We start from the raw sequence: 15,002 nt of genomic DNA, 5'->3' as shown, positions 1-15,002 counted from the left end.
CTGCTAGAGTCCTCCCCTCCTGACATGATCTTTCATCGGCTTGCTTGGGGACCCCTGCTTCAGTCTCTGCCTTTTGCTTTCCTGACCTCTAGCCAGATGCCTTTTTGGATCTAGTTATGCCAAATCTATCGTAATTCTCCACCAACTGTCAAGTATCCTATCACAGAAAGGCATGGACACTCCTTGACATCACGTGCTCTCAGTTCCCAGAGGGCTCTGGGACTGCTTTCAGGTGTCCCCAGAGTGCCCTCATAGGTGCAGTTCAGTGGTCTCACCTGCCAGAGTTTCCAGTGCTCCAGGCCAACCAGGGGGTGGATGGCATTGAAATTATCTAAATATCCTTTCCTAAAACTCCAGACTCCCCCCACCCCCTACCCTTTCTCATCTCAGTCTTGGATCTTGGCGTGTCAGTCTAAGGATAGCGCTCTTCAGCAGGGGCCATTGTGTGCCCAGAGTCGGAGCCAGGGTCCCTTGGTACCTCTGGACCTCTTGGCTCAAGATGACCACTAGCTCTTCCTGTGGTCTGGGCGTGTTGTGCAGCCTCAGCTCGTCTCAGACTGTCCTCCTCTGGTTCATGGTCTGCGAGGAGGCTGTCTCAGGGGGTTCTTTTGGTTCACATCCTTCTCCCAGTGATGGGACCCGTGCTTTTCAGCAACTCACCTTGTCAAGGTTCCGTGTGTGACCGCATGGCTCCATTCTCTCACACTCACATGCCAGCACCGTGTGAGGGCTCTGTAAACACTAACTCACTTCATCCCTTTTTTTGAAAACACAGTATTTATTTATTTTCATTTTGGCTGTTGTGGGTCTTTGTTGCTGCATTTGGGCTTTTCCTAGCTGTGGCCAGTGGGTGGGGGGTAACCTCGCGGCGGTGTGCCGGCTTCTCCTCGCGGTAGCTTCTCTTGCTGTGGAGCACGTGCTCTAGGGAGGTTTTGCCAGTTGCAGGGCACGCGTGGGCTCAGTAGTTGTGGCTCCTGGGCTCTAGAGCGCAGGCTCAGTAGTTTGGGGCTCCTGGGCTTAGTTGTTCCACAACATGTGGGATCTTCCTGGTCCAGGCATCAAATCTGAGTCTCCTGCATTGGCAGGCAGATTTTTTTAACCGCTGAGCCACCAGGGAAGCCCTCGCTTCATTCTTGTGTCAGTCCCATTAGAGAAATACTCTCATGATCCTCACTTACTAACGAGGAAATTAAGGTGCAGAGGGTTCACTGACGTCTCCAGATTTCACAGCTAGGAGCTGGAGGGGGAGTTCGTATCCAGTCAGGTTGCCACCAGGTCCAGCTCTGAAGCATAATGGTGAGCTGCCTGCTTCCTAAAAAGCCCTGTCTGCCCTCCCTGTCCTCCTCACCCTCCTGCCCCTCCCTCTCTGTGCCTTCTTGTCTTCACTCCCCTCTGCCCTTCCCCCATCCTCTGCTGCACAGTTAGAATTGCATTTCAGAGCATCAGAATCATTTACTTCCTCAATCTCAGGTTCCAGAGCCCTCCTATTCTTTCAGCAATTTAAAGTCTGTTTCCTTAGAGTCTCAGACCCAACTTCCCCTTCTTGGTCCCTCCCAAGTTCCAGAGGAAATGATTGCTTTTCCTCCACAGTTCCTTCCTGTGTCCCCCGTGGTGGTCAGTACCCATTCAGTCGCTGCCATGGGAATTAGGTTAGTCCCTCTCCTGTAGACGCTTCCTCTCTCTTCTCGAAGGTGAAGAGCTCAGCGAGGCTGATTGGAGCTTTTAGCCAGTGGGGCTTTAATGCCAACAGAATGGTAGATGTCACTGCCTGCCCAGCAACCCCATGGGCTCTCATCGGCTGACTTGGGATTAGGGTCATGCCAAGGCAGTAGTGCCTGCGGTGACTGGACCTTTAACCTCAGTCACCTCTCACACGAGTACTCTGGAGAATTCTCTCAGCCCTCTCTCCTCACACACTGGTCCTCCAGAGTATTCCCTCAGCTCTCTCTCCTCACAGACCTATCCTCCAGAGTATTCCCTCAGCCCTCTCTCCTCACACACTGGTCCTCCAGAGTATTCCCTCAGCCCTCTCTCCTCACACACTGGTCCTCTAGAATATTCCCACAGCCCTCTCTCCTCTCACAGCTGTCCTCTGGAATATTCCCTCAGCCCTTGCTCCTCACACATCTGTCCTCTGGAGTATTCCCTCAGCCCTCTCTCCTCGCACACACGTCCTCCTGAATGTCTTTTTGTTTCATGGGACTTTCACGTAGACTCACCTCTTTTTCGTTGTGTAGAGATCCTCTGTCTCGCTGTCCTAGTCCAAGTTCATTCCTTTAAAAGAGAAAAGCTAGGCATAGAGATGTGTGTAGTCTGCCCCCCATAAGAAAGAATACATATTTCTGTTTGCATGTATGTACATAAACACCATCAGGGATGAGACACAAGCCGCTGATAACCAGAGTTACCTGTTTCAGAATAGGGACAGACTGGGTTGATGTGACGGGAGTAGGAGGGGCACATTTCCTGGATATATCTGTACTCTTTGAACCCAGTGAAGTGTTTGCCATTCAAAATTTTAAAAAGCATAGATAATCTGGGAGTCCTGATTGGCGAGCTGTAGATAGAGGATGACAGCTGGTTGAATTGGCATGCTGCCTTCTGCTCCCAGGTGTGCCTGCTTCCTTAGGTGTGAGCGGGCTGGTCACAGCTCACTTACTCACAGCGAGGACACCAGGAGACCCTTCCCTGGTCCAGCACAGAGAGATTCTGCAGCACAGAGGGCCCCCTCCATTCCTCCCTGAGTCTCATCTCTCCAAGCTCAGAAGTAGCTTGAGATTTTTCTGCCTTTTGTCCTAATCTCAGTTTACATTTTTCTGCCTTTTGTTCTAATCTCGGTTTACTTAGAGCTGGTACTCAGAAGGTGCACCTGGGCCTCGAGTGTTGGTTTTCTGTGGTAAGTCACCTAAAACATCATGTTTTGTTTTTTTATTTATTTTTAAAATTTATTTTACTATGTATTTTTTTGTTTGTTTTGTTTTCTCCTCTGTTATTCGAAGAAACTGAAACACTCTGAATGTCTGGGTTTGCCTGGAACAACTATGTCCTTTCCCTTTCCACACCTGTGGGACTTTACATATCGTTTCTTTCCTGGACATCCTCATCTGCCTAGTGCATGCGTGTGTGTGATTAGAAAGTGTCTGAACACAAGCGCATGACTGGGTTTGCAGATAACCAAGGTCAGAGCAGGCCCTGAAGAAAGAAATCAGGGCATTGGGAGAAGCTAGTCCAGGTACCTATAATTGAGGAAGTGACCTGATTGGGACGGTGACTAGCTTATGTTGGGCAGTTAATTAAAAAGCATACATTTAGCACCTACTGTGTGCCCCAGGCCCTGTGCCATGTGGATGACAATATGGTTAAGGCCCAGCCTCTCCTCCCAAAGCCTTCACAGTATTCTTGGGAAAACAAGACACACTTTTTTGTTTTGCTTTTTAAATGAACAGATTTTGGTAACAGTTCAGCTCAGTCGTAGCAGGCAAGTGACAAAGTAGTTCATGACTAATTTCCTTGTGACTGCTGGAAACAGCAGTGGGTGTGGGGGAGTGTTTTCTGGAGGCTGGAGAGGGCCTGGAAAGCTTCCTGGAGGAGGTGGAAGCAGATGCGGCTGCATTTGGTATTATCTTCAAGAGTAGGTAAAGTATAGATGGGTAAGTGGGAGGAAGATGAGAGCATCTCTAGTGGTGTCCAGGAGGGGAATCGCCTGGCTTGAAGGTGGGACTCAGAGATGAGGCTGGCAGAGGAGTTTAGGATGGATGCTGACTGCTTTCAGTATAATGGACAGAGAGGTGTGTGTGTGTGTGTGTGTAAAAGTTCAGAAAAGGAATGGGAGGATGAGGGCCCAGGGTCCTACAGGGAACTCTTGTAAATCCTGGGAAGACTTTGGCTTTTAGACATTTTAATCGAGGCATCTCTCGTGTATCTTCCAGAAATGTTCTGAGGAGCAAAGAGGAGGCCAGAAACACTAGGCATACCCCCACCATTGTTTTGTTTGGACACTTGCTTCTTAGAGGCATTTTAAATGTTTATTCATTCAGCAGTTATTTATGAGTTCTTGTTATTATTTAGTCGCTAAGTCATGTCCAACTCTTTGCAATGCCAGGGACTGTAGCCCACCAGGCTCCTCTGTCCCTGGGATTTTCCATGCTAGAATACTGGAGTGAGTTGCCATCCCCTCTTCCAGGAGATCTTCCCAACCCAGAGTCAAACTCATGTCTCTTGTGTCGTTAGGCAGATTCTTTACCACTAGCCACCAGGGAAGCGCTTATGAGTTTTTTGTGCCAGAAACAGTTCTAGGTGCTGAAGTTACAGCAGGGAAAAAGAAAGAAGGTAAAATCCCTTGCCATATGGGACTTCTATTCTAGGAGTGAGGGAGAGAGAGTAAAGACTTAAAATGTGTGAGGCCAGGTGATGAGAGGTGGTTGAAGAACACTAAAGCAGGCAGGAAGCAAGGGTGTGTTGGGTGCAGGTGAAGGGAAGCAGTCGGGGAGTGCTGTAAGTTTAGAGTGGTCAGGAAAAGCCTTGCCGACTCACCCTGTTCTGGGACTTACAAGCCAGCAAGTGAGAAGTCTGGGGCCAAAGAGAAGGAGACTACTCCAGACAGATCTTCTTGGGACTCTGAATCCTTTATTGATCCTCTTCAATCCATTGGGGTCTTCAGTTCTAGGCGGCAGGGAGCCTTAGAGTATTCTTGAGTAGAGGAGTGTATGGGAAGATGTCCCCAGTGGTTTTGTAGAGGATAGGATATAGGAGACTGAGGCAGAGAGGCTGGTTGAGAGGCTGAGATTCCACAAGAGGACCAGGGCCTAAGACAGCCCATTGGTTTGACATTTCCTGCCTAGGAGTGGTGGGCCAGAGCTAGGGAGCAAGCCATGGCACTGGGGTGAGGGTGAGAGTGGACACTGGCAGAAGAGGGATGATGACAGGGCTCAGGTTGTGGGGTAACGCCAATCCCCGAAGCTCTTAGAATGTGAGACTTACACATTCTTGCTGTGACTTTTCTTTCATTATTTTAGTATAGTAGAATGTTAAGAATCATGGCTGAGTTACTTTGGGCAAGTTATTTAACCTCTTTGTGCCTCAAGCTGTTGCCAAGTCACTCCAGTCGTGTCCGACTCTGTGCAACCCCACAGACAGCAGCCCACCGGGCTCCCCTGTCCGTGGGATTCTCCAGGCAAGAACACTGGAGTGGGTTGCCATTTCCTTCTCCAATGCATGAAGTGAAAAGTGAAAGTGAAGTTGCTCAGTCATGTCCAGCTCTGTGCGACCCCATAGACAGCAGCCCACCAGGCTCCCCGGTCCCTGGGATTCCCCAGGCAAGAACACTGGAGTGGGTTGCCATTTCCTTCTCCGATGCATGAAAGTGAAAAGTGAAAGTGAAGGCGCTCAGTCGTGTCCGACTCTGTGCGACCCCATGGACTGCAGCCCACCAGGCTCCTCCATCCATGGGATTTTCCAGGCAAGAGTACTGGAGTGGGTGCCATTGCCTTCTCCGTGTGCCTCAAGCTCCATATCTGTAAAACAGTGCCTGTCATATAGGAAGCTTGTATATTACAGTTTATCATCTTTACAGTCTATTTCTCTCTCCCCATGTATGAGTAAAATTAATGTGTTGGACATATTCTTTCTGTTGTCCGAAAGCTACACCAATTGAAGAAAGTGATGCTTTTAAGGATTAAATGAGAGAATACCAGTAACGGATTTAACTTAGTGACTGGTGAATACTAGTTAAAAGTACTACTGTTACCACCAAATATTGTGGGAAAAAAATGATTTTCCAATGGAAATCCTTTGTGAAGTCGTCTGATTCATCCCAACGTATTAAGCCTATGGTGTGCCAGGTGCTACAGTAGACATGTTCCTCCTTTCTTCTTTAAAACGACTGCCTGAAATGAGAACTGCTAACCACATCTTACTGACGAAGAAGCTGAGGTTCAGAGAGGCTTAGATTTGCCTGAGGTCACATAGCCGAGTAAGAGGCAGAGCCTGAATTCGCAAATTATCCCCCCTCTGACTACCTTTTACAATAAGCACAAATTACTTCATAAATGAGCCGTTATGCAAATATACATTGACACACAGTTTCTTACATCAATCTCCCCTGGTATTTGGTGCCCACATGGAGCCTTAGGGGGTACAGAGCTGTGGCCAAACTTCCTGAACAGACCGGGGCAGCATCAGAGTGGAGGCCCTGGCAGCGGTCAGAGCTGCCCAGAAGTAGGAGAGGCCATGAGTGAGTCGGTGCCCTCCCTCAGTGACTCATCCCTGCAGGCCTTATCAGGGTCTTTCAGCTGCAGAGAGTCTCTGAGACCTGTCTAGGTTGACTACGCCCCTTGTGTGCTAGAGGAGCAGTCTGATGGGTTCAGATTCCAGCTCCACCATTTACCAGTTGCATGAGGCCAAGAAAGAAGTGAATTGCTTTGTGCTTCAGTTTTATCATCTGTGAACCAGTTCATAGGCTTCTTATGAGAAATAAATGAGGTGGGCCATGTAAATACTTAGAGGTGCCTGGCCCATAGCAAGTACTCACAAAGAAAATATTATGCTAATAACTATTATAATATTATTTTTAAAAGCCTCCAAAATTCTGAGGCCAGAATGAAATGTCCCATCCTCTCCACACAATCCGGCCAGTAACACGTGTTTGCCTTATCGTACAAATGTGGGTGGAGCTTTCCCCTCACTAGACGGTGAGTGTGTGGGACCAGGAAATAGGTCTCAATCAATGTTTTTGACATCCCTGAAGACATGTGCCTTGTCTAGAAGGTTTGCCAAATAGAATGGATTCCCAGTTTCCCGTTTCCCTTGCAGTCGAATATTTTACTTGAAGCCCCCGTCTCCTAAGACTGTGGGAAATGTCTGCCATTTCTAAGGGCACTTTACAGCTTGCTCAGTCTTCACAGTCATCCTTGTATGGTCATTGGTTATTATCTCCATTTAATAGATAAGGAGACCGTGACTCCTCAGAGTTAAAGTAATTTACCCACAGACTGGCCAGTGGAAGAGAATGACACAAGTGCCCCTGCCCATCCCAGGTGCCCCCACCTGGAGACTCAGGAATTGACCATTCCCACAAAGCCCCTTCCTCATTTCCCCTTTGCTCTTCTCTGGAGGAGGGTGGGGTGGAGATGTGACCAACACACCTTTCAACAGTTTTATCCTCTCCCTCCTCCAGGTCCTGTTATGTCTAAAAAAGCACATGATGATGGCTTGTGCTAAGCCAACGATCAGAGTTGCTTAAATCATCTCAGCCCTGTTCTACCTTTTGTGTGGGTCCGAGGCCTGGGCTGGGCTTGATCAGGAGCTGAGACATGGGAGGGCATTGTAGCTTTCGGCATTTGGAGCAGTGCCTGAGGACAGACACTGAGCTCAGTGCCCAGGCTGGGGGGTCTAGGGGTTAGGGGGGAACCTGTACTCGGAAGTGGAGGAGGCTGGCATCACGGCTTGGCCCAGGGGGAAGAGCAGGCACTAGGTGTGGAGTTCAGAACCATGTCCAGGGTGCATGGGGTTGCTGGGGGCCAAAGCAGACACTCCTGGAAGCGAGGGGCACTTCCTTTCCCGGAGGTGAACAGGCAAATGGTCTTTTCAGCTAAGGTGAACCTAAACCCCAGGCTCCAGGATGGACTATAATCCAGACTTACCCAACTGTAGGGTTGTTCCTTAAGCAAAATTTACCATTTGGTCCAGGTTATTGAGAAAGTACCTACCATGTCCTGGGAATACGAAGTCCAGTGAGATAAGGACTCTGCCGTGAAGAGTTATCTGCTACAGCCTGGGACCTGTGCCGCCTTCTCCTTCTTGGGAACCTTAAATGTCAGGATGGTGGTGGTGATACATAGGTGCTTATGCAGTGTTCAGATTCCCAGTGTCCTGGAGCTTGGGCTAGAATCTGGATCTAGCAGGTTGTCACAGCAGCATAGGCTGGGAGTTGGCAAAAACACCTGCTCCTCCGGTTGGGTTTTAAGCCTGCTTTGGGGAAAGAGGGGTTATTGGGCCTTTATAATCATGGTTTTTTATTCCCTCCATGATTATTGTGTGACCAAAGGAACAGTCACAGGTGTGCCTCTGGAGTGAGGATGAGAGAGATCCTAGAAAGAACGACCACCAAGATAATGGCTCAGGCGCCCATCCATTGCTCAGAGCAGTCCCTCTTTCTCTCATTCTCCAACTTGGTCAAACTCTGCCACCTCTCTCTGCCTACCTGCCTGGCTCATCCCTGCCTCCAGCTCTTTGCTTTTATGGTCTGCGGTGCTCTCCTTTACTTCTTGGTCTTTCTCCAGTCTCACCCTTCAAAGCTAAGATTTAGCCCTGCCTACTTCAGAAAGGTTTCCTAAACTCTGTCAGCCAAAACTCCCCCTCTTTTTTCCATATGCCTCCTGGGTGGAGAGCCAGCAGCCCCCAGTTTGGCATTTACATGTTATGTAATGTGTTTTGAACACTTGTCAACAGGCAGCAGAGCAGAGACTGGGACTTTGAAGTCTGATGGGTCTGGGTGTGTGTTCTAGCTATGATTCTTATGAACTGTGTCATTTGGGGTAGATGCTTTGATTTCTCTAAGTTTCCTCATCTGAACTTGAGGGTGTGCCTGTCTCACAGGCGAGTTGTAAGAATCTGGTGAAATAATCGACACAAAGCACTTAGCACACGATTCCTGGCTCATAGTAAACGGCTGATACACAGCAGCTTTTGTTAACTATTTGACATATATTATTTTATTTAATCTCGGAGAAGGCAATGGCACCCCACTCCAGTACTCTTGCCTGGAAAATCCCATGGATGGAGGAGCCTGGTAGACTACAGTCCATGGGGTCGCTAAGAGTTGGACACGAATGAGCGAATTCACTTTCACTTTTCACTTTCATGCATTGGAGAAGGAAATGGCAACCCACTCCAGTGTTCTTGCCTTGAGAATCCCACGGACGCAGGAGCCTGGTGGGCTGCCATCTATGGGGTCACACAGAGTCGGACACGACTGAAGTGACTTAGCACACTTAGCACATTTTATTTAATCTACACCCTAGCTTGATAAGGTAGACATCATTGCCCCAAGGTCTCAGGATATGCATTCAGTGAGGCTCACTTCCAAGCCCCAGTGCCAGCTGTCCCTGCTTCCCAAGTTCAGACCCCTAGTCTCCTGCTTTTTGGTATTTTTCACAGTCTTAGCCAGAAAACTTAGCAAATGTTTATTAAATGATTCTTCCTGGCTGATTTGATGGGAACCAGGAGGGCAGGAAATAGGACCCACTCAAGCGTTCCATCCCCTTTCAGATGTCTAGCTGATCCAGCTTGTCTACAGGTCCCTGCCAGTATACTGCATACCATTCCAATACCAGGCAGGGCATGGTGCCTTATTGCACCCAGTCAGGGAGGAGGGAAACCAATTCATCCCTTGAGGGCAAATCAGTCCACTCCTTTTAATTAATGTATTTATTTTTAAATAGCAGAAAATAAACTTTGAAAAGAATAAGAAAAGTAAGGGAAATACATGCCTGGCTAATCCCCCATGACTGGGCAGCCACTGCCTAAACCCAGCTGCTGGAAAGCAAACAGGAAAGCCGGTAGCTGGCAAGCAAGCTCTGGGCGGCCTGTGGTGTTGTGAAGTGTGTGTCCTTCGAGGGACAGTGGGTGAGGGCCCTCAGGAATGGCTTACTGAACTACCCAATACCCGTGGGTGCAACTGGGGCCCTGACAAGGCTGCTGCTCTTCTTGACATTATTGTAGTATTGTAGTCAGGATGGTTTTCACATCATCTTAGATCATGGTTTTCAGTTTTTCTCCAGCAAACTTTGGAAGCTGCCACTTCCTTCTCCAGCTGAGTCTCCTTTGGTACCAGCTGATGTTTGTGTCTGCATAGTCCTCATGCCAGCTGGTTATTTAGTTTACGTCTGTGTAGACCTTGGCATTGAGCTCCAGGGACCTGTGGAAGAAGACTGCTGTGCGTGCTGGTTCATGTGTTCACCCCGCAGCTGATGCTGCAGGAGGTGAGGGAGGTGACCTGTGCGTTTTGATTCTTTGTTTTTGCTACCAGGCCAGGGTTTGGTTTTTGCTTTGGTTTCTCTAAAACTCTTTAAAACACATGTGGAGGTGGAGCATCTTTCCCTGGAGGGAACTAAGAGGGTGCTGCTAAGAAGGCCTGGAGGTACAGGAATAGATTCCCTTTGGGTGCTGGCCCAGGAGGTGGCAAGAACATGAGACAAAGTCTTTACTAATATTGTTCAGCCCATGCTGTGTGTCAGGCCCTGTAGCTGTACCTGTGGAGTCAGAATCTCGTGAGAAAAGTGACAGAAAAAAGCAACTCCCCCCGCAAAAAAAATCTCTGTGGGATTCTGACATGCATATCCTGTTTAAAGCCCATGGATACATGCTGTCTTGTTACCATCACCCTGGAGCTCTTGGAGACTGAAATAATTGATGCTCAGAGAAGGAAAGAGCCAATATGCTGCCTGTTCTGTCAGTGCCTGGGGGTCTGTCTCTGGATGGGGTGGATGCTGGTTGTAGATAGGGGGGCTGCGGTGTATCCTGTATCCCTTGGCTGGGTCTGAACACAGGTGTGAGTGGCAGCAGATGAGCCTGGAGGAAGAGGAGGCCTCAGGCTCAGGGATCAGAGAGTGCTGAGGAGGCAGCATGAGGGGTACCCCACGCAGCAGGCGCTACCAGTGTGACCTCAGCCAGCGAGTTACTGATCTCTCTAAGCCTCACCTTCCTCATCTGGAAAATGGATTGCATGAGCATCCAGATCCTAGGGCTGTGTGAAAGTTAGATGCAATTCTATCAGCAAAAGTCATTTAAGGGCTCAGACAAGCTAATTTTTCTTTCCTCACTTGCCCTCTAAAGGGATTGTTTCAAGTAGCTGCCCGGATGTTTTCCTGTATCACTGTGAAGCCACTAGAAATAAGCTGTCTCTTTCTTTCTCTTCTTTCCTTTTCCTATTGCTCACGGCAAGTGGGACCCACATCTGAGGCTGGGTTCCCAGCCCAGGGCTGCAGGGCTGGGCTATTCCTCTTTTTGGTTCCAGCATCTTCCTCTCCCAGGAAGGGCGTGGGTCCAAGGGCTGTGGGCAGCTCCTGCCACCTCAGTTTGTGGAGATGCCTTGCTGCCCATGTTTGCTTTTTCTTGGCTGCCTGGGTCTCAGTGAGAGTGTGGGTGGAATTTAGTGATGATAAAGCAGCCAATTGTTGACTGCTGCTGTTAGTGGGGATTCTTTGGGTTTCAAGTGATAGAAACCCAACTTGAAAGAGCTTAAGCAAAATGGAATGCACTGGAAGGTTCTAGCAGAGGTACAGAAACTCAAAGGAGGCACTGCAGAATTCAACCCCAGAAAGAGAACAGGTGATGTCCAGCATCCCTGGACCAGCATCCCCTACTTAGTCTGAGTCGGCAGGCAGCTCCCACCTGACCCCACACAGTCCTGCATGTGATCCAAGAGGATCAGGCTTTCCCCAGGATTTTTTAGATTGGATTGACCCAGTGTGGAGTGCCTGCACACACTTTATACCTAAGAATGTGGCCAGGAAAGAAAGATACTCTGATGAACCTATCCTGAGCCCCATGCTTTTCTTTTAGGCTGCTGAGTGAGGGATGGAATGGAATCTATTATTAGAGCAAAGCTAGAAGGATGCTAGAAATATTAATAATTAAGTATAAGATGAACTTTTATTGAGTGCTTACTTTGAACCAAAAGTTATTCTAAGCTCTTTATGTATGCTGCTGCTGCTAAGTTGCTTCAGTTGTGTCCGACGCTGTGCGACCCCATAGATGGCAGCCCACCAGGCTCCCCCATCCCTGGGATTCTCCAGGCAAGAACACTGGAGTGGGTTGCCATTTCCTTCTCCAATGCATGAAAGTGAAAAGTGAAAGTGAAGTCGCTCAGTCGTGTTCGACTCTTAGCGACCCCATGGACTGCAGCCTACGAGGCTCCTCCGTCCATGGGATTTTATAGAACTTGTTTAATCTTTACAATCAACCCTATTTTATACACCAGGAAGCTGAGGCACAGAGAGTTAAAGCAATTTGCTAAGGTCACATAGCTAGCTAGTAGGAGAGCCTGGACTGAACCCAAGCAGAGAACTCCAGAGGTGCTCCTAACTGCCACCTCTGATGCAGACAATACAAGATGCAGATGCCATCTCCAGCATTTATTGTTGTTGTTTGGTTGCAAACTTTGAACTAAACACCAGGCTGTGTCCTTTACGGCATTATCTCATTTCATCTTCTGAACAGCCTTGTGGAATAGGTGCTAATGTTATCCCCACTTTCAGATAAGAAACAAGCTCGCAGAGATTATGTGACTCGCCTAGGGCCACCTGACCAAAGTGACAGAGCCGGGATGGGAATTCAGGTTTACCTGGTTCCAGGGTCTGAGCTTGTGCCCACTTTGCTGGGCAGCCTTTGTATTCAGACATTCTCCTTGCTCTGTCAAGTGCTCCCCCGGTACTTGGGGTGAAGAGCAGTTCTGACTCAGCATCTGGCCTTCATCCTTTGTCCCCAGAGGTTGGGGTGCGGCACACACTGCGAAGGGGCTGGCTTTGTGGTTCTGAGCTGATTTTGGTGTGTCTCACACTAACTCACACCTAAGGGTTCTTGAACAAGCCCTCAGTGCATCTAAGCTCTGGATGTCTTCATTCCTCCATTCAGCAAATACTCAGGGATTGCCTAGGGGGTGCCAGGCCCTGTTCCAAGTTCTTGAGGTTCCTCAGTGGGACTCTGACTCTATGGAAGTAGGAAGGTCCCCTGAGTCCCTCTCACATCTTTCGGGATCCATGAGGCTACTCAAGCTCACCGGAAACCTTTCCTGCACCACCTAAATCAGGCCCTCCCAGGGGCCTGGAGACTTCATACTTCTTTGTTTGGGATTGGCATGATGGCAAATATGAGAGCAGAGATTGTTTCCTCACTCTGATTGATGACAAAGGGAAACGTGTCAGGGAGCAAGTGTGGGCCTGGACTCCAGCCAGCTCCACCATGAATCCCAGGCTGCCGTGGCTGGTGCAGATTGAGACTGGGCCATCCCTCAGTTCTGCCGTCTGTGATGTGTTTGTGTTACCTGCCTCACTGGGTTGCTGGGAGGATTATCTGAAATAGCACATGCTAACCATCTGTTGTAATGCCTTCCTGTAGGTTAATCCCACTCCCTCCTCTTAACAATCACCTAGTTTGGTAGGTCTGTCTAACAATCAGGGCCTCTGGATGAGGGCAGTTATAAGGGATCCTTGATGAGGAAATCACCAATTACGTCAAGTTCTTCCTTTTGCCAACGAAAAAACTGAGGCCCCTCAAGGGGAAAAAAATGGCCTTCTGATTGAAGGGTGCTAAAGGGAGCTTGAAGTGTGTTTGACTGTTGGTCATATGGAGGGTACGAGGTGGCCCTTGGAGTGCCTGGATCAAAGTGTGTGCACAGGCCCGTGTACCCAGGCCTGACTGGTGGTTAGCCCTTGTGGACTGGTCCCAAAATGCCCACCTCCACCCAACCATGTAAAGAGTCCAAGTAAAACCTCCAAGAGGTCCTGTCTCTGACTGTTGGTCTCAGCAACATCCCACAGGGGCAGGGCTTCCATTCCTGGCATCAGGGGATTCCATGGTTCTCAAACCTGATTTTGAGAATGGTGGAATTCTGCACCAGGGTGTCCTGTTCCTCCACCCCCTGTACCCAGATACTGCAGGGGAATAGAGGAGTGGAGGCCTCCTGCCCCTGACTTCTGGCTAGAGGCGACAGCACAGAGCCTATAGCTCAGGCTGATAGAATGTGGCCAAGGCAGGCCAGCCTGTTTGTCAGCTGCCAGGGGCTGGAGAGGTGTGGCTCGATAATGTAGATGAAGACAAGGATGACTGTAACTTCTGCCCAGGTGGCTGCCATTGGGTGTGCGGGCCCATCACAGCTGTGGTGGGACAGCTCTCACCTCAGTGTGGTGGGAGAGAGACTGTGAGTACCTGTGAGCCAGGCCTGGGCTTGACAAGTGCCTTCTGCTTTCCAAGCCTCTTACTGCTGACTGTGAGGAGCCACTGAGATAAAGCATGTCTGGTCTCTAACAGTCCTCCTTCCACACATGGCCAGTGTTCAGTAAATAGTAGCTTTTCTCTCATTGATAGTCTGAGGATTTTGAACAGTGAGTCCCAAATCCCAGGCTCTAAATGCAGCCCTTGTGTACTAGAGAGAATACATATGTGTTTTTGTGGGCATTAGGCCTCCCGTCTTGCTGAGCCAAGAGTGCCTATGTCCATGGAGTGTGGGGATTGCCTCTTGTTGGTCTCAACTTTTACATATGTCTTAACGTTTGCCCTTTTGAGGTAACCTCTTAGAAACTGGGAATTGTAAATCTTTAGAATTTTTGTAACTCTAGGCTTCATTTTCCAAACAGGTGTAGAAGAAGTTTCTGCAGAAGAAAGGGGATGTAACCAAATCACTTGGAAGCCAAAATCATAGTGTTTAGGAAACTCAGCCATGATCAGATGGTCCACTTTTATGACTTCTTAGTTTATTCAGCATTTTGGACCCTTCTACCTTGGGAAATATGGCAAATTTTACATTGTTGACTTGTTACCAAGTTTTTACACCATTTTGATTACTTTCTTCATGTCTTAATCTTAGAAATTCTGGCATTTTCTGTTTCTACTGAAGCAACTAACAAAGCATTCTTGGGAGTTTCCTGGTGGTCCAATGGTTAAGAATCTGCCTTCCAATGCAGGAGATGTGGATTTGATTCCTAGTCAAGGAGCTAAGATCCTACATGCTGTGGGGCAACTAAACCCAAGTACCACAACTAGAGAGCCTGTGCACTGCAACCAGGGACCAGCCCAGCCAAAATTTAAAAAAAAAAAAAAAAAAAAGGCATGCTTTTCCAGATCTATCTTATTTTCTCTGCAAGCCTTTGTGTAGAGGTGTGATAAGCTTTAGGATGCCCAGAGAGTGACAGACAAAAGATAATAACAAAAGTGACATAATTCCTTTCTTCACATGAAAAACTTGGAGTGCAAAGAGACATTCACTGTCCATCTGGGACATTCTC

At 48.5% G+C, this 15,002-nt stretch overlaps 1 protein-coding gene across 11 annotated transcripts in view; it reads left to right on the top strand.

Annotated features, from left to right (window-relative positions):
- MICAL2 (microtubule associated monooxygenase, calponin and LIM domain containing 2) overlaps positions 1–15,002 on the top strand; it is a 241,555-nt gene that overhangs the window by 14,081 nt on the left and 212,472 nt on the right. The gene's annotated exons all lie outside the window — the stretch shown is intronic.

This window comes from Bos taurus, chromosome 15 (assembly GCF_002263795.3).
Source record: "Bos taurus isolate L1 Dominette 01449 registration number 42190680 breed Hereford chromosome 15, ARS-UCD2.0, whole genome shotgun sequence".
Classification (NCBI taxonomy): domain Eukaryota; kingdom Metazoa; phylum Chordata; class Mammalia; order Artiodactyla; family Bovidae; genus Bos; species Bos taurus.
The sequence above is the reverse complement of the archived record's forward strand: the minus strand, read 5'-3'. Positions and strand labels throughout refer to the sequence as shown.